The following is a 26448-nucleotide window of genomic DNA, read 5'->3' on the forward strand; positions in this document are numbered from 1 at the left end:
GCATGGAACACAGCTCGGAATGTGGCTGACACACCCTACAACAATGGAGGAATGGCTTTCTGGGAGGCAGCTGGGATGGCAAAGCAACCGCAGCATGTGGAAAGCACAGGACAGTCGTGAAGCACACCATGCAGTCCTTCGGAAGTGCTTGGGGCATCCCGACTTTTGATGTTATCTTTGTGTCCTTCTTTCCATGTATAAAGGAGGTAACTTGGTTGGCACCACTTAGGAGCCGCCTCAGTTATTACACGTTAGTTATCATAGCAAGTACACATTTACTGAGCACTTCCTATGTATGTGCTGGCTTTGCACTAAGCACTTTACTTATATCAATTAATCTTCACACTGGCCGTTGTGGTAAGAACTACTCTAATTCCTATTTTGCAGCTGGGGAAGCTGAGGCATAGAAAGACCAATTAATTGCTCAACGTTACAAATAGTTAATTGTGTGGCTGACGCTCATCTTCTGATTTAGAGACCTCATTCCTAAATAAATTACAATGTGGGCTTTAAAGAAAAAAAAGGTTGTAAAACAACATTTCTCCAAAAGGGTTTTGTAATTCATGCTTTTCATTTTTGCCCCCTTAGCCAGTTTAGAACACTATGCCATGTCATCCTACATCATAGCATTAATATTATACTTAGAAATGACCTATTCCTATGGGACACTATAATCCCAAGAATTATGTCCTTAAAAAAATAATAACAATAAGGTTACCTGTCTGATGACATGAGTTTGGAAAATAGACTATACCTCTATAACAGTTAGCCATTGTCATCTGAACTCTGGTTATCCAAACTCATGGGCTGTGTAGATTTGTGTAAATCTGAAGGGGGAAGGCTTGTCTAGTCCAGGACTCAACCTGGCCCCCGTCCTCACCGCTGCTGTCCCATGCCAGCTCTGTCCATCTCCTTGACTTCTTTCAGGTCTCTGCTCAATGTCCCCTTATCAGAGAGAAAAGTCTTGTCTGTTCTGTGTGTAAAGTAGCACCGCCTTCCTATACCGTGTTAGTTTTTTGTGTTTTGTATATTGTTGTTGCATAGGATTTAGCACTGTCTGTCATATTACCTATCTATCTTTGTTGATTGATTCCTTTTCTATTTGTTCCCTCACTAGATTGGGAACACTTTGACAGAGGGACTTCCGTCTTTTTTTCACTCTATGTCCCCAGCACCTAGAATAGTGCCTAGCATAAGCTCCATGTTCAATAATGTAGGTCAGATGAATAAATAAATGTGTCCTGTATCCTGCTTCTTAGAGTCACACAATGCCCAGCGCACCAAAGGCGCTGAGAAGTGTTGTTTAAGTTATTTGAAATCAGTGTTGCCCAAACATGACCACTTAACATTTACAGTGAAAAAAAAGTCTCACTCCCATTCTGAAGAAGTAAGTTTCCTGGAAATCGCTTTTGGAAACACTGATCAGCTAGCTTCTCATTTTACAGGCGAGGAAACTCAGTGTCCTGAGGAGTCCAGGGTGCATTAGCATGAGCAAGTGGCCCTCAGGACCAAGCCCGGCCCTCCATTCCCTGTTCAGGATACACTGGCTCCATCACCTCTCTGTGCTGCATTGATTGAAGATCTTTGGAGCCAATTATACCAGATACACCAATCAATAAACCCATCAATGAGTATTAATGGACCATCTATGCTGTGCCCAGCCATCAGCACCTGCATTGTGACACTGTGAAAGCTCAATGATAATTTTATGGGAGATACGATTTTTCAAGAGCTGCTGATAGATTCCTTGAGGACTGAGGTTCACCAGGAGATACTTTTCCAGACAGTTTGGCTTTGTAGATCTTTGCTATTTGTCAATCTCATTCTTGTTATCTTATTATTTTTTAATATTTTGCTTCTTGCTTTCACCTCTTCGGTAGTTTTTTCAAGTTGTCTCATGGTTATTGACTGAAGGGGACACGACCTTCTTTGTGGGCCAAAGAAAATGCTCTATAGCATCTACAGCGAAAAACATTAAGTTGCTTTGTGGGGAGGATTGTAGAGAATGCCAGGCTACATGGGCCCCCTACAGCGCAGTCACTGGATTCTCACTGAAAAGTAGTCGCCTCCCTGACACTACTTCCTCACCCCCTATTACTCCGCCGACTTGAACTTTGTCTCCTCTCCTCCAAAGAAGCTGTTCTTGTCAAGGACACAAGGCCCCACCCCACCACTCAGTCATTGCTTACCTGATAGTCCAGAAGCTTCAGACAAAATTGGCTACCCCCCCTATGGAAACCTTCCATCTCTTTGCTCCTACAACACCGCACTGCCTAGGATTTCCTCCTCCTGAACTGGCTGCCCATTCTGTTTTCCATCACTGGCCCCTATCCTTCTACATTCTCCTCTCTAAATTGGGGAGTCCTTGAGGTTTGGTCCAGATCCTCTCCTTTCCTGAGTCTATATGCTTTCCCCAGGGAATCTTATTTGAACCAGTGGCTCTAAATAACAGCGACCCCCTCTCCCACAGGTCCCATGTCTCTACTACCACCCCACAAAAAAAAGAAAAAAGTTCCAGGATTATACAACCAAATACAACTTGCCTTTTATTAGTTATAACCTGAAAAATTACTTAGGCTTTCTGTGCTTCACTTTCCTTAGATTTGGAAAGGAGTGATAAGAAGCAACCTCGTAGGGTTGTAGTGAGGATGAAATAATTTAATATGTGAATTATCTAAACCATAAGCATAAAGCAAAGGTTAGTAATTGTAATCATTCCATCTCTCCAGTGGAATGTCTAATAGATACACCCAGAAAAAAATTAAAGATTTCCCCACCCCACCTTTCCCTCCAGGGTCATTTCTCTTCATTATCTTAACAACAACCAACTGAAAATCTGAAATGATTCCAAAGGTTCAAAAGGTTCAAATGGTAATTTATGAAGAGATCTGCCTCCCCTCCCCCACTGCATCTAGCAGGAGTCCTTCCTGGCTCTGGCGGGAACTGGGCATAGACTCCATAACTCACTGAAGCTGAACTCCCAGTTTCCCCTGACTCAGAAAATCCCAATTCCCTGCGCTCCCCAGTGTAGGTGGTTCCAGCCCTTTGGCCCTAGAGGCTTGTTCTCTGCTTCTGAAGAATGTTTTTGATTTGCTTTTTAACCAGTCCTCTGGGACAAGCGAAATTTAAGATCACACGTCACAAAGATATGCTTGTCCTCTGCAGAGAAGGAGAAGGGGGGAAAGCGTATTCTTTTTGTTTAAGCCTACAGAAAAAAGCCAGGATAAAACTCACTTACCATCTCCCCCTGCCCCAGGAGTGGTCTAGAGTTCTCTTCTGCCGGGACTAGAAGACCCCACAGCTCTCTCTGGAAGAGCAGAAGAGGCGTCTGAAATCCTGTTACAGCCACCAGGCAAACATGACACCTTCTTTCATAAGGACTTACAGCTGGTGAGGTCCAGGATGTCTGAATGCACTGGATGTGGTTACAGCCAAGCTGACTGTGCTCCCCAGAGCAGGACCAGGCAGGCCTCTGGCAGTGGCCTGAGTTTATTCTTTGCCCAACATTCCGATTCTTTGCCTCCCATTCCAATTTCCAGCCTTCCTGTGACCTCCTGACTGTCTAAGTGTCACCCTCCCTGACACCTCTGCTCAGCCTGGTCCCCTGGAGATGTGGCTGGAGTTCCTGAGTCCAATAACCCACCACCTACCTGTATCGGATGTCTGCTGGAGACCGCCTGTAGCAGCCACTGTGCCAAGTGTCAGTAAGTAGCTGGTTGTGCACAACCCTTTTCTGCTCTCACAGTGCTCCCATGTGGAACACTGGGCACCTACTACCACACGTTGGAATCCCCTGCAGAGCTGTAAGAACCCTGATTCCGGAGTCCCACCCCCAGAGAGTGACCTAACTGGGCTGCAGCGAGGCCAGGCCCTGGGACTTCAAAGAGATTCCAGCTGATCCTACAGAGCAGAAAAGTGAGATCCCTGCCTTAAAGCTCATGGTACAGAGCAGTTTTAAAGTGAGCGCTCTGACGGGGGCTCCAGGCGGTACTGGAGGCCCCCCCAGCCTAGGTAGAGGGGAGGCCAAGGACAAGGCAGGCTTTCTAGAGAAGGTGACCTCTGTTTTAAGGGGTGAGTAGGAGTCAAGTGACCCAGAAGAGGAAGGGGACAGAGAGAGAACTGCCAGCAGAGGGTAGGAGAGAAAAGGTGGGAAAGAGTGAAACGGGTTGGAAACTACACTGGAATACTAAAGTTCATAGACTACGAGTACAAATTGCTAGTTACAAAAATAGTCACGAGGATATAAAATACAACATAGGAAACATAGTTGATAATATTGTAATAACTACGTGTGGTGTCAAATAGGTACAGCATTTATGGGGTGATCATTTCATTATGTAAATGTCTAATCACTAAGTTGTATACTTGAAACGAATATAATATTTTATGTCAACTGTAATTGAAAAACAATTTTTTAAAAAATATTCAGCAGTTCTAAGTGGTGAGGTAGGAGGTGAGTAGGGGAAAGCATGTGGGGCTTTGTAAGAATTTGATTTGCAGGCAGTAGGGAACACCTAGGGAATTCAAGCTGTACTGGAGCAGGATGAGTTGTAAACTCTGGAGCAGTGTCAGGCGGCTGGGCAGGATGGACTGACATGTGGGAAGGGGCCTGGGTGATGGAGGGCTGATTGATGTATTTATTAACCGAGCCTCTGGCATCTTGACCTCCTCCTCCTAAACCCAGCAACGATAAGAACAGGTACCACTTACCCAGGGCAGTGCCTGGGACATATACAGACCTAAGTTTTACATGCAGTATCTTTAAAAAAATCCTCACAGCATCCCTATGGGGTTGTTATTATCCCCATTTTACAGATGAACAACCCAGGTTCAATGACTCACCTGAAGGTCACACAGCTAGTTAAGTGGCTGAGCCAAGACTCAGACTCAGCCAAGCGAACACTGCTAGCCCCTAAGTGGGGCCCGCTCCCCGCTCCCCACTGTGTCCTGGGGCTGCATCCCTGATCACTCAGCTGATGTTTGCATTTTAATGGAAGCTCTCTGTTACCTTACAGTAAGCAGTCACTTCTCCTAACTGATCCAGATGTCTGAGGTCCCAGTGGCACAATCTGAGGGTTTACCACCAACTTGCCCTGTAAATCATTTGGACTTGCCCAGTCAATTCAAAGGCCTTAGTCACACACGTTCACAATGGTAGACTCAGAGCAAATGGCAGGACAAGATGGAGGACTGGAGCTGCCTTCCTGCAACGCTGGTCACAGGGGCAAGGGGCTTCTTAGAAACAGATTCCTTAGGCTCCACCAGGCCTGTGTGACATCTGGAACTCACACTGTATGAGCTCCCCTGATCTCAACCTAGAGCAGGCAGCTGGCTCAATTCCTGTCTCTCCAGGAGGGGGTCTCCTGAGGCAACCTGGCTACCACTCCCTTCTGCACACCACCTTAAAGGGACAGGCTCCTGAGTGCACAGGTTTGAACTATGAGCTCGATCTCAACTGCCTGCAACGCTGCAGCTCATGGTAAATGGCCGTGCGGCCTCCTTGTCTGCTCCTGTGCAGCAGATCAAGTGACCTGTGGTGGCCCAGGGAGAAGAAATGGGGGCTTGCAAAGCTGCCAGATCAAGAAGTAAGGAGGTTATTTCACTCAGCATAATGTTCTCGAGGTCCATCCGTATCGTTGCAATGGTAAGATTTCATTCTTCTTCATGGCCAAGTAATACTCCATTGAAAAGTGTACCATAGTTTCTTTATCCAGTCGTCTGCTGATGGGCATTTCGGTTGTTTCCATGTCTTGGCTATTGTGAATAATGCTGCAATAAACATAGGGGTGCAGATATATTTTTTGAAGTGACTATATATATATGAACTTATAGTTGACATACAATGTTATTCAGCTTCAGTTTCAGGTGTACAGTGATCAGGCAACTACATCATCCCTGAGGTGGTCTCCCTAATGAGACAAGTGTCCATAGGATACCCTACAAAATCTTTGCAACATTATTGATTACATTCCCCAAACTGTCTTTCGCATCCCTGTGACTATATTATGTCTACTATTTTGTACTTTCTAATCCCCTAACCTTCTCCCTCATCCCCACCCCCCTCCCATCTAGCAACCCTCAGTTTTTTTCTCTATGTCTCTGAGACTGTTTCTGATTAGTTTGCTCATTTATTCTATTCATTAGATTCCACATATAAGTGAGATCATATGGTATTTGTCAAAGGGGAAGTAGATTGAGGGAGGGAGTTACCACTTTGTCAGGGGTGTAAATGTCTAACTATTATATTGTTTCGTACACCTGAAACAAACAAACAAACAGAAAAAAACAAGAAAAAGAAAAAAGAAAGTAAGGGGGTGGAGGTAACAGCCATGCTGGCTTCTAGAGGACAGGTGACCTTTCTCCTCCCACCAAAATGCTCTCTGCAGCGTGAGTCCTGCCTGATTGGCTTGCTCAGGACCTACATGCAAAGCTCTGTGACTGCGCACCAGGTCACTCTGTGACAGTAACTGCATGCTGGGGTGGCCAGGTGACCGGCAAAGGCTCTGAGAGTCAGTTAGGTTCTATCAGCCGAGTCCCTGAAGGGTTTGTTTTGAAAACTAGAATAATATAAGTCACCTGCCTCAGCAGAAAACACTTCCCTGTAGAAGCTAATGTGGAAAACATTGCCTGGAACCAACCCACCACATATTCAGTTGGATGGCCCTGGCGAGTTTTTCAAAAACAAACTGCTTTGATTTCCAGCCAACTTGACTAGAGCTTTCCTGGCCAAACTCTTCATTTGGGATTGTAAGTTAGTAGGATAAGGATGAAACAGTTTCTTGAGACTCAGTGAGAGACAGCAAACTCCCAAAAATCAGGGCCCGGGTGTGGCTTCGTCTGAGAAACAGGCAAACAGCACCGAGGTGCAGATCCAGGCCTGGACGTCCATCCTGCTAACCTTTGTAACTGGCAACATTGTACAACTTGCCTCTTTCTGGGAGAGGCCCAAGGAGTGAGGTTAATGGATGTTTTTGATCTTAAACCTGAAAAAGTTAATCAAATGTTCAAAGACTAAACAAGTTTGATCTAAGGTAAGCATCAAGAAAGGGAAATGACATCCTAGGGTAAGTATTACAGGAGATTTTTGGGAGAGAATTAGTGGAGGACATGCCCCATGCTTGGGCTGGAATAATGACTTGTGGCTGTGGTCCTGTGGGCAGCCATCCCGTCTGCTGAGGAGAGAAGGTCCCTGCGTGGGTAGAGCATTTGGTCCAGCAGCCACCTGGTCATCCCGCCTATTGGCGCACAGACCTCTTCCTAACACTCTGGGGCAGTGTCCAGGGCAATGTCACCTCACCAGGTACTAATTAACCAGGCCTCCGTCCAGGCGAGCTCTCCTGCCACCAGATGGAGACTGAGTCAAACCTATAAACTGGAGTATTATTTGCATATTCAAGAGGCGGATTATTTGAGTTGGAAAGACCCTCAAGGATGGGCTACTCCAGTGACTCCCAAACCTAACCAATTAGAGATACCTAAGGGGCATTTAAAATCTACAAATGCCTGCCAGTGGGAGATATTAAGGAATTACTGTTTTGCTGAGTGATAGTGGTATTTGAGATGCGTAGTGATTTCCTTTAGGGTATCCAGGCATACGTAGAAAGAGGGGTTGGTGTATATCAGGCAGGGTCCCCACAGGAACTAGAGACACATGCAGAGAAGATAATTGAGAGTGTTTACTGTTTATAAAGAGGCGGCCACGGTCTAGGGAAACCACTAAGGGGCGGAGCAAGCAGCAGTGGGGAAACTCCCACCCAGCAGAGTGGCAAAGGGAAGGAGAGGCTAAGGGCCTGAGACAGAGGTGAAGTGTCGGAAAGGCCAGCTGCCAGGAGCTGTGGCTGGAGTGGATCAGCACAGCGACTGCCAACCTACCGGGAGGGGGAGCCAGGAAAGTGCAGGGACCAGCTTCACTCTCCTCTGACTTTCTAGTCCTGGCTGGAAACTGCTGGGAGCCAGAAGCACAGGGACCTGCTGAGTGCGGTTGCTGAGCTTACCCTGCTGGAGGCCAGAGCAGCGGAGCCTGCCTGGAAGGGCGAGTGGAGAATAGTGTGCATGGGATACAGGAAACAAATACGGCAAAACATTAAGGTTGTTGAAACTGGGTGATGTGTGCTTGGGACACGGAGGGCACTGTCCTCCTTACTTGTGAGTCTGTTGGAACATTTTCATGATTAAGTTAAAAACAACACAGATTCCCAGGCCTGGCTCCAGACCTAATGAATCAGAATCCTTAGGGAATGGTGCCCAGGGATTTGTGTTTTTATAAAGATCCCTAGGTTTCTAACCTCTCATCAAATCCAAGCTTCTCTTTTCAGAAGAAACTGGGTCCCGGAGGAAGTAAAATGACTCATTCAAAATCATAGAGAGTCAGTGGTGAAGACTAGACCAGAATATCAGACGCTAGTCCTGGGTCGGTTCTTAAAAACCGCCTGAGTAACAGCAGTAAGAGCCATTATAACTGTGTTCTGAGCGCTCAGTACACACCAGGCATGAGCTCTCCAGGCGTTAGCTCATTGCATCATGGCGAAGACACAGTGGGTTAACACATAAACTAGGTTTAAAACATGCCTAGCACATAGAAACCTTCAACGAATAATAGCTATTATTACTATGAGTTCCTCACACCAACCTTCTGCAGTAACTGCTCTTATTATTTCCTTTTTTTTTCTTTTTGAACAGATAGAGAAACTGAAGCTTAGATCAGCTATGACCGTTCCCTGGTGTCAGCCAGGTGATGGGGGTTGGACACAGGCCTCAATGATTCTGAAGCGTGAACTCTTAACCACCATCCACTTTCCTGCAAACTACACTCCCTTCTAAAGTCTAGGCTGTGTGGGCTGCCTGATTATCAGTTTGCTTTTCCAAACCCTCTTTGGGCTGTGGGTCTATTGAGCTGTCCTGTCGTTCATCACTCTTAGCGTACAATTGGGGCAGCACCGAGGCTTTTCTAGTTTCCCCGAGGACAGCCACTGAGCCTTCATGGAGTAGCCCCAGCGTCCGACAGCATGTGGCACCCAGGAAGCACCTAATCTGTATTGTTTTGATGACTAAATGGAGAAGGGAGAAGCCAGCATTTACACTGGATGGTAGTGCACCCATCTGCCACGCTTCCGCTTTGCACCCGGGTGGTCACGCTGATGGGTTACCACGGTCCTTGTGAAGTCTGGAAACTCCACCAAAACCCACAGCTCAGCATGTCCATCAGCCACAACCCACGACTTGGATTTGGCTTCAGAAATGAAATGTACTTTGCTGCCCCTTGGCAGCCAAAGACACTTAAAAAAGGAAAAGCGTGTCACCCTTCAGCCAGGAATGTTATTGCTTATTGAAAATAAGACCCCAGATCTCAGAATCAGGAGGACCTAGACTGGGCCCTGTGTGTAAATGTTGCCAGAACGACCTTGAACCAATCACCTACCTCCTCTGAGGTTGGAGTCCTTGGCTATGGACTGGGAATGCCAATATGGTTGTTATGAGAATTAAAGAAGAAAGTATTTGCAAAAGCACTTGATACACTCGAAAGCATTCTATACATGTAAATGATTGTTAAGAACAACAATAATGCCACTAGTCTTGTGGGAGTAGATGTTAGTTGTTCTCTGTGACATGAACTTCATGTAATTAACGGATGTGTCCTGGGCAGCTCCAAATTCTCCAAACTAACCCCTATTGTTTATCATCCACAAAGGTAGAAAAACTCTCTTTGAGCCTATTTATTTTATAATTTTTATGACCCATTGAAATATAGATTCCCTAAATTTACTGTCTGCTGCATCCAGTAGATTTTCCTTTTATTTGCTAAGACAATCTTCAAATGTAGCCCCCTACTTAGAGCAAAGTCTTCTGTAGTGTGCAGACCTTCTTGTTTATATGCAGAGACTACAATCCCTTATCTAAAACCCCTGGACCAAGCATAGGATGCAATTTACAATTTGGGGTATATTAGACAAATGATATGACATACGTACCACCTATTATTTAACTCCTCTCATCAAGCTATTAATATTTCTGCACAACAAAATGTATACATATTCACTCACACAAAGTAGGCTAAACAGACCATTAATCTCCTCATGCCAGAAGAGGTCAGGGTTTTGCAGCTCAGTTAGTTAAATCCAGGTTCAAGTCTGTCAATTGAGTTACAAAAAAAAAGAAAGTTCAATTTTCAGAGCTTCCTAGATTTCAGAATTTCAGATAAGGAATTACTGACGTGAACTTCTGTATTTCACATGGAGGAGGAGGAAGAGAGTAGGTGTCTACCAACAATGATAAAACTAGTCAGGATCCCAACAGGCAGAAGTTCAAGTATATAAAGCAGGAGCCCCTCTTTCACTAACTATGCCATTTGGCCTCCTGCACTCCTGCTGTCACTGCCAGAACTAATGATCTGAACCTCCGCTTACAGCCTGTCGTTCTCTGACTGAACATCCTTCGTGAATGTCCAACATTCAGCTCCTTAGCCTAACACCAAGGCCTTTAGTGATCTAAACCCTGTCTGACCTTAAATCTCACCTCCCGGCTTGCCTCCAGGAGAAACCCAGTACTGGCCGATCCTCTACACTGGACCCTTCCAGTCTCTGTCCCAACTCTGCCTGGAATGCCCTTGGCCTCCCCTTCATTCTGCTGAAACTGCACTCAACCCTCAAGAGTTGTTTCTGCCGTTAATCCTTTCCTGATACCCACACTGTCCTGTGGGTAGCTGGACACATAGGTCTGTGAGCTCTAATCTAGATTGTAGCTGCCCTACTGTAAACCAGGCTCCACAGCACGGTGATTCCAGATCTCTGTATCACCGGCACCTGGTACCATGCATATCATAGGTATTCAAGACACATGTATTGGATCAGGCCACCCCATTCCCTGCTGAAAACTCTTTAGCAGTTCCAACTGCTCTTAGAATAAAGCTGCAAATCTTAACTAGGTCCTGTGTAGTTAGACCTCTGTCTACTTTCCTTCTCTATCCCTCAGCATTGGTCCTCTCATCTGTGGTCCAGATACAATAGCCTTTGTTTGGTTTATGGGCAGCCCATTGTTCCCTCTCCCTTTTACGGGGTTAACCCCTCCCAATCCTGCATCTCTCAACCTCAGCATCACTTTCTAATAGAATGATGTTCCTTTGCTTCATAGCCCGTTATGGCAGAGGCAGCCAGATGCCCACCAAATATCTATTCTGCCCCTTTTTCATGGTTCCAGAACCATGATTTTATTTTGGGTGATAATGAGCCCAACTAAAAGTCTGTGTTTCCCAGGCTTTCCTGTAGCTAGGTGTGGCCATGTGGCTGGATTCTGATGGAGGATCTATAAATGGAATTTGGTTGGTTACTACTTCCAGGAAAGCTCTTTAAAGGGATTCGCAATTCTGTTCTTTATCCTTCCTGGAATGTGGACCTGGTGGCTGGAGCTCCTGAAGCTGTCTTGGAGGAGGAGATGTTATGCTAAGGGTTGTGAACCGCAGCACAGAAGGGTGCTGAGTCCCTGCTGACTGTAGTGAGATCAAACCAGGCATCTCTGGGTTCCATTTATGGCAGAGAAAAGTAACTGCTAATGTGTTCCAATCACTGCGAGCGTTTAAAAGGGAAAAATCCTGCATATCTAATCTTACTGATATGTATTCTCACCTGCATTTGTAATTAAACATTTATTTGATGGATTTGATCAATGCCTCTCTCCCATGCTGAGTATAACAGCCTATAGGGAAGGTATAATGTGCATTTTGCTTACATCTACATGGCCAGTGTGTAACAGGTACTTACTGTAAAAAGTTAGTGAACAGAAACCTCATTTAAAGTGAAGTAGGGAGGCCAGCAGGGGGAGCTCTTGCGCCCCACAAGGTCGCAAAGCACATGGGAAGCTCTGTACCAACCCTTCCCACCTTCCTTTTCCCTCTAGGAGTGAGCTTCCCTCCTTGGTGTGCGGCTCGTGTGGTCACATGTAGCCAATCACAGTTCCTTGTTGTTCCTGAACAAACCCATTTTCCTGGAGAAATACCTGGCTGACTTTGTTGATGGTCAACACCACTAACTAATTGAACAAATAATCTTCTAAGTTTGTATCAGCTCTGGAAGCTTACCATGAGGTCCTTCTTTTTAGATATGCAGACTTAGCAGTATGCCCTGTACAGAGAGATGATGACTGAGATACTTGAGCTGAAGAGAACAATTCCTACAAATATAGATTCTTCGGTGTATCCCTTTCCTTTCCCTAGTGTCTGCTGTTCTCAACTTGTAGGGTCCCATCTCTCTGTCATCAAGCTCCTCTCTTACCATCATTCTCTCATTCTCTATGCTCCAGCCAGACTGAACTGCTTGCAATTTCACAAAGACGCCATGTCTCCCATCTCCTGGCCAGTGTGTGCGGTTCCCCTCCTTGGAACTCATCTTACCAGCCGACGTCTACTCTTTGCGGCCTCCACTTTGATGTCTTCTTCTCCAGGAAGTCTTTCCAGTTCCTCTAAGCCCAGGTCAGGCCCTTTTCCTGTGTGCTCTCAAGGTCTTCCCCAGCTATCCCATCACAACCTTTATAACCCTGCATTATTTCCTATATTGCCTATGTAATAGGCTGAATATATGTTGAAATTCTAACCCCTGGTACCTGTAAATGTGACCTTATTTGGCAGACGGATCACTGTAGATACAATCAAGTTAAAATGAGGTCATCTTGATTCGGGTGGGCCCCTAATCCAATCTGACTGGTGTCTCTAGGAGAGGAGGAGACATAGAGACTGGTACACATGCAGAGGAGAACACCAGGTGAAGACATAGATGCACAGAGGGAAGGTGGTCTCGTGACTATGGAAGCAGACACTGGAGCTACGCAGCTGGCAGCCAAGGATCACCAAGGGTTGCTGGTAACAAGCATAGGCTAGTTGAGAGAGCACAGCCCTGTGGACACCTTGATTTGGGCTCCTAATCTCCAGATTGGTGAGAGAACAAATTACTGTTCTCTTAAGGCATCTAGTATGTGGTACTTTGTGATGGCAGCTCTATGAGAAACTGAATATACAATGCACAATGGCCAGATTATATATAAAAATAGAACTCTGATGTACAACCTGCAGCAACCAGTCCAGGAAGGCAAACAATAACAGCTGGGGCAGTGTAGGGACAATAAAGTCGGTTAGGCTCCCTCCCTGGTCATCTGGTGGCCCTGCCTCAGTGACCTGCGGGCACAGGAGATGGAATGCTGTGCAGGCGAAGTCCACCCTGGACATGGTGCTGGTTGTGTATACGCTTATGTCAGCACCTTGGCTGTGTGCCTCTTTTGTCTCTGTACTGTATAAAGGAGTCCGGCCATTTTAGGGGACAGCTACTGAGAAATGGGGCTGTGCTGACTGTGCCCAGGGTGGGGGGTGGGGGGGAGGGTTGCTGGTTGTATCCAGAGATGAGCCTGGCTGTGTCCAGAAACCCAGTGAATAACGTATGTCTGCTCTGCCTTTGTCTCCACACATCTTCGAGCTCCCAGAGTCGCAGACACCTTACCGCTGGGATAGCAACCCACTCGGACATTACAGGCAGTCAGCCCCAAATAACCAGGACTTTTTGTCCTTATATCTAACTTAGGACCAACCAGAAAAGCCAAATATGCACCCCTAACCAATCACATAGGATGCTCTGCTTCTAGTTTGCCCAGCTACAGTTTTCCCATGCCACCAGCCTCCAGTCAGGGCATACCTGAAGCTTTCCCTTTTCTACTGGAAAGCTTTCCTTCTCATCTGCCCATCTTTGAGTTCTGTCAAGTGAAAGTGATAGAAGCTGACTCTCTTGTATAGCCAGCTCTGCTTGTTCTCAGTTGAGTGGTCTTCACTTATTTCTACTCCTGGGAAACGAATACACCTGGCATCTTCAAATAAAGACTGATGCTAAATGTTCCAGTTCTTTCTCTACCACACCCTCTCTGACTTCATTGCAGGTCGATTTAGAGAGGTGACCCTATTTTTATCAAATTTTCTACCCAGTTAAAATATCTTATTCCCCACAATATGCCAACACCTAGTTTAATGTGTGGTGTGTGGTAAGTGCTCAATTAACAATGTGTTAAATGGAATTGATGGTTCTCTCTTACCTGCCTGGTTAGACATCACTTGGCTAGAACATCGTACTTCCTGAGGAAAGTTGTTGTACAGAACAGGCATAGCCTCAAGGATAAGACCCTAAGAAATGAGATTCCCAGCTAGATACTGTAATACAGAGTGGATGGTTTAATCACAGCTGGTCAATATTTATGAAGCCAGAGACCTCGCTGTGCCATCTAACTCATTTATAAGCCGATTCGGGAGCCCATCAGCCTTCTTGTGCGGCCCACCTATTTCTAGGTCTGGCACTAGCGAGGCAGCCCCAGTAATCGAGAAAGAACTTGTCCTCCTGGCAAGTGAGAGGACACTTCAGACACCCTCCTGCTGTCTTCCTGAAGCAGGGCACATTTCCTTTGGAACAAAAAGGTTGTTTAGCTTTCTCCACCGCAAGCTTCAGCACTCCCTTCACCAACCCCTTCAGGTCAGCAGAATCCAAACAGGAAACCAGATGGCACCACACACAGCCCAGCTGGGTATCAGAATCATCTGGGGTGCTTGCTGAAATTATAGGGAGTGGTGCCCCACCCAACCTTACTGAGCCAAAGCCTTGGGAGCAAGGCTGGGTCTTTGGGCTATTAACATGCTCCCCCGATGCTTGGGTTTTGGGGTGCCTGAAACCAATCTGCAGACAAGCTTTGGGCTCATCTCCACTCCAAAGGGCCTTGGAATGAAAAGCCAAATGCCACACGTGTGTGGACAACCTGAGCACTCGTGGAGATTTAGACCTTGAAATGAGGTGTCACTTGTCTCTCCAAGAGCACAGGCTCTGATGTCTGAGACATGCCTTGCTGGGCGCTGCAGCTGCCCAGCTGTGTAGATTCAGGCATGTCACATGCACTCTCTGAACTTGAGTCCTTATTGGAAAGATGAAGATAATAAAGATATAAATTGTCTTGAGGACTCAACAGAACAACAAGCAAGCACTTACCGATTCTGGGCAATCTGACAGAAAATGGGGATAAAGTGGTGAATAAGAAAGACATAATCCTGGCCTTCTCAGAGCCTGTGGTTTAGTCAAAGGGGCAGACATTAAATAACTACCCAAATGAACGGGCCATTTCATTTGCAATAAACTTAGCAAAGGAAAATCATAGACTATTACCAGAGCCTGACACTAATGAGCATGAGCTAGTTGAGAATCTGTGAGGAGTTCACAGAGGATTTGACATTTGAGATCTGAAGACATAGATAGAAATCCAGCAAAGAAAAGGGTCAAGGGCTAGAGGGGGCTTTGCAGGCTGAGGGGACAGATGGTTCAAATGCCCTAAGGCAGGATTGAGTTTGGCACAGCCAGGAAACTGAAAGATGGTCTAGAAAATTCCTTGCTAATAGTGATGACTTCACATGCTTTAAGCAGAAAGGAGCGAGGTATGAATGGAAAAGGCTGACAAACTTGCTTATTGTTCTTAACAAGTCTTGGATTCCCGCCAGTTCATTCACACCCATCTGTGAGAATTGGCTTCCATCAGCTTCAGGGCAGTGACGCCCCTGCAGCCCCTGGAAAGCCAGTGGGTTGGGTCAGCACTGTAAAGTGAGGCTCACACTAAAGGGAGTTGTAACCTTTTTGCTGGTGGAGGGCCTTGTCTTCAGTTTGTAAAAAATGTGACATCTGTGAACTGCAATAAAAAGAAGTGCAATAAAACAAAGTATGTCTGCAGTTTTCTCTTTTTCTTTGAACCAAGAAACAGAGATGAGAGAGTTGGAAGTTTAGTTACTTTAATGACAAAACTTTGGGTGCTGTAAACTTTCGTTTCTGAGAAGTGCCTGCTTCGCACCTCATCATCGGTCTGGTGGTTTATCATTTCCTGCAATCCCACCTAAGAAGACAGTGTGAGCAGCTTATCGTCACTTATAACCAAACTATTTCTAAATTCCTCTGCCTCCACTTGCAGAGGCTGACAGTGCCCTGTGGACTAAGAAATGCTTGGCATCCGTCATGTTAAATCCTCCCAAGCGCTCAGTTTTCTCCTCCAGATCATTTCCATTTCTGACTCCTTCGCAGAGTGAGTTGCTGCCAGCGGTTTCTCTCTCAGTGGCCCTCAGGTAATTCACATCAGATGGTGGCTGTCAGGTCTGACAGGCCTGCTGAGCCACACTGGGAATTCAGAAAGTCTTCCCAGACTCCTGACCTGACAGAAGGGGCCCCAGCAAACACAGGGCCTGACAGAGCTTCTGGCCACTTTGGCTGGCTTGTAATGCAGCATGCAAAGCCAGGGTGTCAATGAGCAGCACCGCGCTTCCCCTCTGGCTCCCGCCCAGGACAGCGATACTCTGCTGACTCCTGGGAAGTGGTGGGGACCCCTGGAGGTGGGTGGGTGGGATTCATATTTACTGAGCAGCTAGTCTGTACCAGGCACTGTATTAGGTGGGTTTCCCCCCCCAGTTGACTGTTACTATCACCTTGTGAAATAAATGTTTCTCCCATGTTACAGGGAGGAAACTGAAGCTCTGGGAAGTGTAGAAACGTGCCCTTTGCAAGTGGTGCGGTTCGAATTACAACCTACAAGGTCCTGTCCCTTCTCGACAGCCCAATGACTCACCCTTCTAACCAAAGCTGCAGAGAGGAGCATGGCATGGGCAGGCAAAGTGTCCACGTGACAAGGGACTTCTAGGGTTATAATGAGAATGAGGAGGGGAAGGTTTCTGTCCAGATCCCTCGGGCAGACTGCTGCTGTAGTTTCTCAGAGGATAATCAAACTGAAAAAAAAAAAAAATCTACATATCTTTCTGGCCTTGGAAATCTCAATTTCCTACTGGTCAAGTGTGCATTGGTTTCTTTGCATTACTCAGGAAGTATAGTGGGCTATGGTGAAATATCAGAGCCCCAGACCGTTCTGGTCTTGTGCTTTCCTAGCTGTGCGACGTTCAAAAACCCCTCATCCTCTCTGATCCTTGATTGCCACCCTTGCACAATTGTAGTGATAATGACACCTACTTTGGAAACTTGCTTTATGACGATTATTACCCTCTTTTTGCAAATGAGGAAACTGAGGCTCAGAGACATTTATTAATTCTTTCCAGAAACACTTGTTGAGAATAACATGATGGAAGGGATAAGTTGGAGATCCATGTGAAGTAGGCAGCTTGTAATGATAATTAATGGGCACCATGACTGTTAAAATGGTGCAGAAACAAACACTGGCTAGAAGATTAAAGATAAAACAGAGAAAGTAGAGAGAAGTCTGGAGTGCTAAGTTTTAGGGGCATCAGTGTAGGGCTGCAAGAACTGGTACATACAGACCCTCTGTGGTTCCTGGCCTTGCAGGAGTCTTGTGAAAGCCTGGGCGAAGCCACTTGACCTCTGGATAACAGGTAGAGATATACAAGAAAAACTAGTGGGATTATTTAGAGAGCCAGCGTTCTGACAGAGAAGAGCTCAAAAGAGGTTATTAGGGAAACTTTCATGAAGATTCAGTTCACAAAAGAAGGTTTAAGGGAAGCCAGGAAGGAAGAGTGACGGGCATCCCGGCTAACGCAGGGGGACGCTACCTCCCTTTGCCTAGGCCCAGGCCTGAAGGGGAAGCAGAAGGAGGAGCTACTAGAACCAACAAAAGCTGCAGCTCCAAGATTTACAGCCTTGGATAAACTGCCCTTGGCTACAGATGGGGGCACTGGGAAGAGGAAGTACTCCAGCGTCTCTGCTCCCCCACTCCACATTGTCCTACTGGTGTCGCCCATCGGCTGAACCCATATAGAGGCTAGACAGCAGGAAGCCCACTACACAGTCTATGGAGCTCAGCCCCTCCTGGGGCATGGAAGAGAGTGGGAAAATGTTGGAGAGTACCCAGCTTAGCTACTACAATGAAGAAAGGTACAGAAACCCATCTGGAGGGAAGAAAAACACCAGGAGGCCCTTAGCTAGTGGGGAGGGGGAATGGCTCAATTGATGGGGCAATCTGACATGCCCTAACAACCACACATCAAGGGTGGGCTTTGTTTTGGAAGCTCTGCAAATTTGCCTATTCAATATTGAAAAGTCAGTTCCAAAGGCAAGACATTAATCAACTCCCCAAATCAATAAAGGGTCAGTGATGGGATGGCGAATTGATATTCTGAAAGGGGTCAAGCCATGAAACACTAATCTCTTTGGACCTCATGGAACGTTATTGAGTGGACATGATAATGTGCCACCCATTTTCGCCCTTCAGGAATGAAGAATTTACTCCACCAACTGCTGCTGGCCAATGCAGGGGTTGCCTCTAATGAATAGAGCCCCTTCACCCAATGCCATGTCACCTTGGCTGTATCCAGTGGTGCTAGCCCAGCCCCAGCGTGCCCCCTGGGATTGGCTTACACTATCACTGGGTGGCATCCTAGTCCAACTTCTGCCCAATCCTGCTTCCTTCTTTTGCTCAAGGGTTGATACCAAGAGTACCCCTAATACACATCTAGCCTGCCCTGCATCTCAGTGTCTGCTTTCTGCTACTCAACCTGCCACAGTTGTTAGAAGTTTCCTTATTAGCACTCCTACAAATAAAACGACAATTGAGAATTTACAAGCAGTAATAATACCAGACATCTGCGATGCTTTATACTTTACCCAACACTCGTACGTTTGTTTAATCTTCTCAACAATCTGGAAAGGTTGGCAGGTACTCGGAGAACAACGGCCTTGTCTGTGTTATGAGCTCACAAACATGAGATGCCCAGCATGAATGGATATCAGAAAACTGCTCTTGTGGGCAGTGATTATAAGAGTTAGGATAGTGATTTCCAAGCTGTTTCATGGAACGTGAGCACTCTACCAGGTGTTAATAAGTGTTCTGTTCTAAAAAGTGGGAGTGATGTGCTGTCATATATTTTTGGAAAATACTGGGTTAAAATTCTCGACTGCAGAACATATGTGAGCCTTTAATACGCTAATGTGCATTGTTAATCTTCAAGAAGAGGTTTCATGTGCAGTATTCCCAAACTTATTTGTCTGTAAAACACGCCTTCCCAGCCCTCCAGGCACTATGGGCTGTGGACAAGGGTCCTGGAAATGCTAACTTAGAGGAAGCGTACATTAGATGGATATTTCTTCCACTGTTACTTTCCCATCTACTTACTTCTTTCTATTTTTAAGAAAAAAGGGAAAGGCATTGCTGGGTAGGCTCTGGAAGTGGTGTCAGGGGACAAGCGTCAGACTGGAAGGCTTTATTCCTCTGAGCCTCACTGGCAAGGAGAGGGGCAGGCAGGCAGGAGGTGGTGTCGGCAGAAGTGAGGATGCTCCTGAATTAGGGATGTGAGGCCTGCACTCTCTGGGGGACACATGGGACAGGAGGACAGGAAGCACGCCGCCAAGGGCTCTGGGAAGAGGACAATGACAGTGGGGGGCTTTCTCCAGAGCTCCGTGGGAGTTTTCAGAGCGGTTGGCTTCCTGGTCAACTCCGCTGAGGCTGCCAAAGGCACTGATGCTTTCAAAAGAGCAAATGAGGAGAAAATGAGCCTGGGCAGTTCTGTTCCAGCTTCTGATGTGGCAACTGCTCGTTGCTGCTCTCCAGGGCTGAGGGCTGCTCCATCTCACAACCCTCTAAAACAGGAGGGATCCCTGGCTGAAGCCCAGAGGAGCCAGTTCTGCTCTCGGGACCAACTCCATCCCTTTGGCCCTGAAAACATGAAGCCAGATTTCAAGTACACGCCTGACTGTCTGGCACTAGGGGAGAAAACACAAACCAACATTGAATAATATCCCCTTACCTCATAGATACTTAGTGAACATAAATGGAAAGATAAAACATCGGCTAATTCCAAAGTCTTATTAAGTGTATTTGCTTTTGAAAGTTAGGATTTCATGCTAAAGAGTTTGACTTGCGTGAAGCTCAGCGGTGTTGGTTCAGAGCACTAGGCTGGGAGGTAGCACTGTTGCTTCCTAGCTGTCTTAGGGTGGGTCCCCCCAGAAGCTGACCCTGAGACAAGGATTTGAGTGCAAGTAATTAATTTGGGAGGTGATCCCAAGAGTACTGTTGGTGAGTGAGGAGTGAACCCAGGAAAGAGGGGTGGTTGATGAAGGGTGTGTTATTGATCAGATTCCCAGTATGGGCAACTGAGGCGCTATCCTACTGGGTAATTGGGGAGACCACACAAAACTCAACTCAGTGTTCCTGCCTGAAAAGCAAGGGAACCGGGCTGTTTAATTCTGTAAGCCAGGGGTGCTAAACTGTGGCCCGTGGGCCAACTGCGGCTCGCAATCCATTTTTAATTGGCCCGCAGCAAATTCCAAAAATATAGTTTACTTAAATAAACCAGGTGAGGCAATACGCACTTCACCTCGAGGGAGGGGCCTTGCTGTTTGTATACTTTACCGCATATGGCCCTTGGTGAAAACCGTTGAAAACAGTTTGGACACCCCTGCCCTAAGCCATATCCTGCATTAGCAGAAGATTGCGTCTCACAGCACCAGCTCCCAGCAGCTCTGGCCCCCCGGGCGGGGGCGGAGAGAACATTTTCAGATGAAGAGCAGCAGGTACTTGTCGGAGGTGGCGAGGACTGAGCACGTGAGCACCGAGGGACACGGACACGGCACCAGCTGAGCTGGTGCTTAGCTATGTGGACGAGGCAAGTAAGGAAATTTTCCAAACCTCAGTTCCCTCACTTGTGAAATGTTTGACGACAGCATTTGTCTGATACGCTGTTGTGATGATGAAATGAAATAATGCTATAAATAGAGCATGTTAGTTGTCTGTTACTGTATAACAAACCACCCCAAACTTAATGACTTAAAATGACAATAATCATTTATTGTATCTCACAGTTTGTGTGGACAATTGAGAGAGAGCACAGCTGGGGCAGCTTACCTCCACTCCACTGTGTCTGGAGCCCCTGCAAGAACACTTGAAGCCTGGGAGATAGAATCTTTGGAAAGGTTGACCAGGGCTGGGGTGTCCATTTCCAAGACCGCTCACAGTTCCTCTGCACATGGGCCTTTCTAGAAGACTGCTGAGTGTCCTCACCATGCGGCACTGGCTTCCTCCAGAGCAAGAGACCAAGGCAGACACTGTGTTGCCTTTTATCCAAAGGGACAGAAGTCGCATACTGTCCCTTTGTACTATTGAATTGGTCACATGGGTCAGCTCGGATTCCTTATGTGAAGGGCATGAGGACCAGACAGCAAGGACCACTGGGGACCATCTTGGAGGCTGGCCCCCAAACAAAGTGACAGGCACAAAGTAAGAGCTCAGTAATGCGAGCTACTATTTTTATTCTAAGAACAAAAGAAAGCCCCTTGGTAAAGACTGGAGCAGGGGAGCCAAGAGCCAGTGTTCCCCTCTGGTGCTGGTCCTGCTCCCCCCAGACACTCCTCTCTGGGGGGAGATAGCTTATTCTGTTTGACGAAAGGTCTCATCTCTGACCTTCCCTGGAGCCAGGCAGGTGGTGCTTTCTTTCAGCAGGCATCTCAGCAGGCAAAGTAAACAGAGGGTGTACAGATATCCATAATGCTGTAATTAGGCAGAGAAAGGTGCTAACTGCAAATCTGGAGCCCCAAACGTCCTCCAAGGGGTAGTTAGGCTGTGTAGAGTGTGTTAACTGGCAGTAACTTTGAAATGAGAATTTGCCAGAGAGAAGACAGTGTCAGCATACATCACCTGCAGACAACCATGGGCTGACTGTACAAGCTCACCTGTTTTAAACTGAAAGCTCTGAGCCCAAGAGTCCAGCCTGAGTCTGAATTAATGATGAGCATCAGTGGCGTTTGGCATTGCTTCCCTCACACAGAGGCAGGCATTTAATGAATTTTTCATGGCTGACTCATGGTGCCATTTTCTGTGCCAGATTCTCAGACGATAGAGGTTCCAAAAACAAGGGTTCCTCACCATCGGCATATGTGCTGTGAGGGCCGATGTGGGGTGGAGGGTGGGACTATGTCTTTATTCTCTACTTACTTTAGTGTCACCCTCAGTGGACACCTTCCAGTGTCTGCTGCATTCACAACCATCTCCCCTAACAGACACACCCCTTCAGCAGTACCAGTATGTAACATGTGATAACATGTGGCCCCTCCCATGCCTGTAGGTGATGGTTTGAAACAGGCTGGAATTTGGAAGTGGGACCCAGTGACAGAGTCCTGACCGTGGGTTGCCTGGGTCTTTAATGTGCATCCAAGTAGTGGTAGGTGGGCATCTTCCATGGAGAAGCAGAAGAGAGTCTTAGGAGAGAGGGAAAGGGTGAAGCGGGAATATAGGAGCAGAAATGAGAGACGAAAAGATAATCTAGACTTTCTAAGGCCACTTCTGGTCCCTTCCTGACCCTCCTGTGTAACTTCACCTCTGAGTTCTCAGGGACACCCCTATATTCTTAGAAATTCCCATTTTCTTCCTAGACTAGTACAAATTGGATTTTCTGTTACTTTAGTAACAGGATAAGCAGTTTAACAAGTCATGTCTTGATTTTTTTAAGTGTAATTGTAGTAATAAAATAATAACACACATTCACCCGCGCACACACACACCTGCACACACACACACACACACACACACACACACACACACACACCTGCACACACACTGGGGACAGAGCCAGGAGTGCAGTTTCCAGGCTCCTGCCCTCATGTGGAAAGGTGCTGGCTCAGGTAGTAAATGGCCATCAACTGTGATTGGATGGCCATCAGCTGTGGCTAGTTGGTCATCAGCTGTAACCAGTGAGCCATTGGCCACTAAAATAACTGCTGCGGCTACACTAGCAGCAAATGGGGGCTAGCAAGAAGGTGGTGGCTGAGCTAGCAAGCCCGGATTGCTGTTAGCACGGCGGATTGCAGTTGGCAAGTGTAGTGCGGGAGACCCTGCTTGCGGCGCCATTTGTCACGCGAGGCGGCCTGCGGGGTCTCAGCTCCCGCTCCCCACATAAGAACGCAGGATGTGGTGAGGCCAAAAAGGAACACCCACAGAACCACAGATAGGGGAGTCATACCACTATAGTCTCACTGGAGGCTGGAGTCACACGACCTGCAACCTCCTGTCCGCTTCTCTGCCAACCGATCAACTCCCCAACCAGTGCAGCCGCAGCAGTTATATCAGTGGCCAATTGGCTAACCGGCCACAGCCGACGGCCGACTAGCCGCAGCTAATGGCCATCCACCACCCGAGCCAGCACCTTTCTACGTGAGACCAAGAGCCTAGAAACTGCTCTCTGGGGCTCTGTCCCCACAGCAAGTGAGGTTGGTTGGTTGACAGAGAAGCGGACCGCAGGTTGCAGATAGTGTGGCTCCTGCTTCCTGTGTCTCCAACCCAGCTGCCAGAGAGACTGTAGTGGTATGACTCCCCTATCTATGGCTCCGTGGGTGTTCCTTTTTAGCCTCACCATGTCCTGCGTTCTTATGTGGGGAGCAGGAGCTGAGACCCTGCATGGCACCCTGCATGACACACACACAAAGCTGCACACACACCTACACACACACCTGCACACGCACACACACACACCTGCACACACACACACCTGCACACACACACCTGCACACACACACACCTGCACACACACACACACACCTGCGTGCGTGTGTACACATGATGAGAAGTGCTTTTTCTTCCTCTCCCAGCACCATCCAGGCCTTGGGTCCTGGGGCACTGTGCCAGGAAGAATGGTGTCATGCGGGACGGCCTGCGGGGTCTCTAGTCCCGCTCCCCACATAAGAACGCAGGATATGGTGAGGCCAAAAAGGAACACCCACGGAGCCATAGGTAGGGGAGTCATACCACTATATTCTCTCTGGCGGCACTATACTCTCACTGGAGGCTGGATCCACACTGTCCGCAAACCGCCATCCACGCTTGCCAGCCCAGCCGCCATCTTCTTGCTAGCCCCCATTCTTTCTCTCTCTTCTCTTCTAGCATAGCCACAGCAGTTATATTAGTGGCCAATGGCTCACTGGTTACAGCTGACGGCCAACTAGCCACAGCTGATGGCCATGCAATCACAGTTGATGGCCATTTACTACCTGAGCCAGCACCTGTCTATGTGAGGCCGAGAGCCTGGAAACTGCTTTCTGGGGCTCTGCCCCCACACTCCACCCCTACAGGCTCTCGCCTCACAATCTACGCGACAAGCGTCTTCCGCGAGGGGACCTGTGCGAGGAGCCTGGGGGTGAATGCAATATCCTGGACACAGCCAGGCTCTCTGGGCACAGCCAGGGTTTCTCAGGGCACCACCAGTGCTTCTGGGCACAGCCAGACTTCCTGGACTTCTTAGGGTACCACCTGTCTTCCCGGACACAGCCAGGGTTTCTCAGGGCACCACCAGTACTCCTGGGCACAGCCAGACTTCCTGGACTTCTTAGGGTACCACCTGTCTTCCCGGACACAGCCAGGGTTTCTCAGGGCACCACCAGTGCTTCTGGGCACGGCCAGACTTCCTGGACTTCTTAGGGTACCACCTGTCTTCCCGGACACAGCCAGGGTTTCTCAGGGCACCACCAGTGCTTCTGGGCACGGCCAGACTTCCTGGACTTCTTAGGGTACCATCTGTCTTCCCGGACACAGCCAGGGTTTCTCAGGGCACCACCAGTACTTCTGGGCATAGCCAGACTTCCTGGACTTCTTAGGGTACCACTAGTTTCCCCGGGCACAGCTAGGATTTCTCAGGGCACTGCCACTCTCTGTGGGCACAGCCACACTTCCTGGACACAGCCAGGGCTCTCAGGGCACTGCCACTCTCTCTGTGCCTCTCAGGGTACCCTGCTGGAACAACAGCGACTCACAATCAAGGTGCTTACATATTCTCAATGGCGGCCAGTCAAGAGACAAAAGCAAATATCCCCCAGTTCCACTAACAACAGTTCCCAAACAAACAGTCAAGCGGTCCATTAAATTAGGGATGGAAGGCAATTCCCCATAGTCCATAGTCATTCGCCAGGGCTGTCCTGGGGGTGAGGGATGACCTTGACCTCACCCTTATCTCCCACGGAGGACTCAGCAAGCGTTACCTCCTGGGACTATAAGTCCTGCATCCGGGCTGCCTGAGCAGGAACTTCCCTGGCCCACAGGGCTGCAACGACCTTCGCTTTCTCCGGCCTGTGCTGGTTGGGGAACCGTCCACATCTTTCCACCTCTCCACGGGGCTCCATCTCTGCAGCAGCTGCATGGCTTTTCCTGTGCTGGTGGGAGAACCGTCCACGTCCTCCCACCCCTCCACGGGGGTCCAGCTCTCCGGCAGCTGCTCCTCCTGGTCTTCCTCAGACTGGGTGTTCACACGCACAAACTGCTCCACCGTCCTTTGGAGAGCTTTGGCTGGCACCATACCCTGCTCGCTGCGCCATTTGTCGTGCGGGAGACCCTGCTCGCTGCGCCATTTGTCGTGCAGGGAGGCCTGCGGGGTCTCTGCTCCCGCTCCCCATACAAGAACGCAGGATATGGTGAGGCCAAAAAGGAACACCCACGGAGCCATAGGTAGGGGAGTCATACCACTATATTCTCTCTGGCGGCACTATATTCTCACTGGAGGCTGGATCCACACTGTCCGCAAACCGCCATCCACGCTTGCCAGCCCAGCCGCCATCTTCTTGCTAGCCCCCATTCTTCTCTCTCTGCTAGCGTAGCCACAGCAGTTATATTAGTGGCCAATGGCTCACTGGTTACAGCTGACGGCCAACTAGCCACAACTGATGGCCATGCAATCACAGTTGATGGCCATTTACTACCTGAGCCAGGCACCTGTCTATGTGAGGCCGAGAGCCTGGAAACTACTTTCTGGGGCTCTGCCCCCACAAATGGCATAGGCCTTTGTTCTGAAGGGCTAGCCGGGAGCTGGCACGCCTAGTGCCTGGGGGCAGGCAGGTCATGCTCCATGAAAGAAATGAGCCAGGAAAGAGAACCCATTCTGGAGGGACGCCGTCTCCTCAGCTCTGTGATTCTGGGCGTCAGAGTAGATGTGATCACTGGAGCTGGATTTTTCTGATTTTACAAGAGAAGACAGAAGTTCAGACTTATGTAAAACTTACTGATTTACAAATATTGCCAATTAAAACCTGTTTAAAAACACTGAACACCAAGCAGACACTATCTGTGGGTGCTGTCCAGCCTGCAGCCCTCCAGCTGGAGGCCTGTTCTAGGCCCTAAGGGAGATGGGCTTGGACAGTGTGTCAGGTGGAGGACTCAGTCTGAGCAGACTCCAGGAGACTGTAAGACGGAGGGCAGTAGCTTCCACTGAAGATGGGAGGGTCTTATGCAACACCCTGGAAGGCTGGACACCAAACACAGTGCTCTTGAATGTCCTGTTCAGGGCCCTGGAGCCAAGGCTGTTGTGGGAGAGAAGACTGTTTGGGGCACATTTCTGTGACCCACTCAGAAAAGCAGTCTCTGCTCAGTGATGGAGAACCTGAATTTGACAGCAGGGTCATGGAGCAGGAGCGATGGTGACAACAGGGAGCCCTGTGGCTCAGGGACCACATCCCGGCCTGTTTCCTAAGG

The sequence above is a fragment of the Rhinolophus sinicus genome, linkage group LG10, assembly GCF_036562045.2.
Source record: "Rhinolophus sinicus isolate RSC01 linkage group LG10, ASM3656204v1, whole genome shotgun sequence".
Classification (NCBI taxonomy): Eukaryota; Metazoa; Chordata; class Mammalia; order Chiroptera; family Rhinolophidae; genus Rhinolophus; species Rhinolophus sinicus.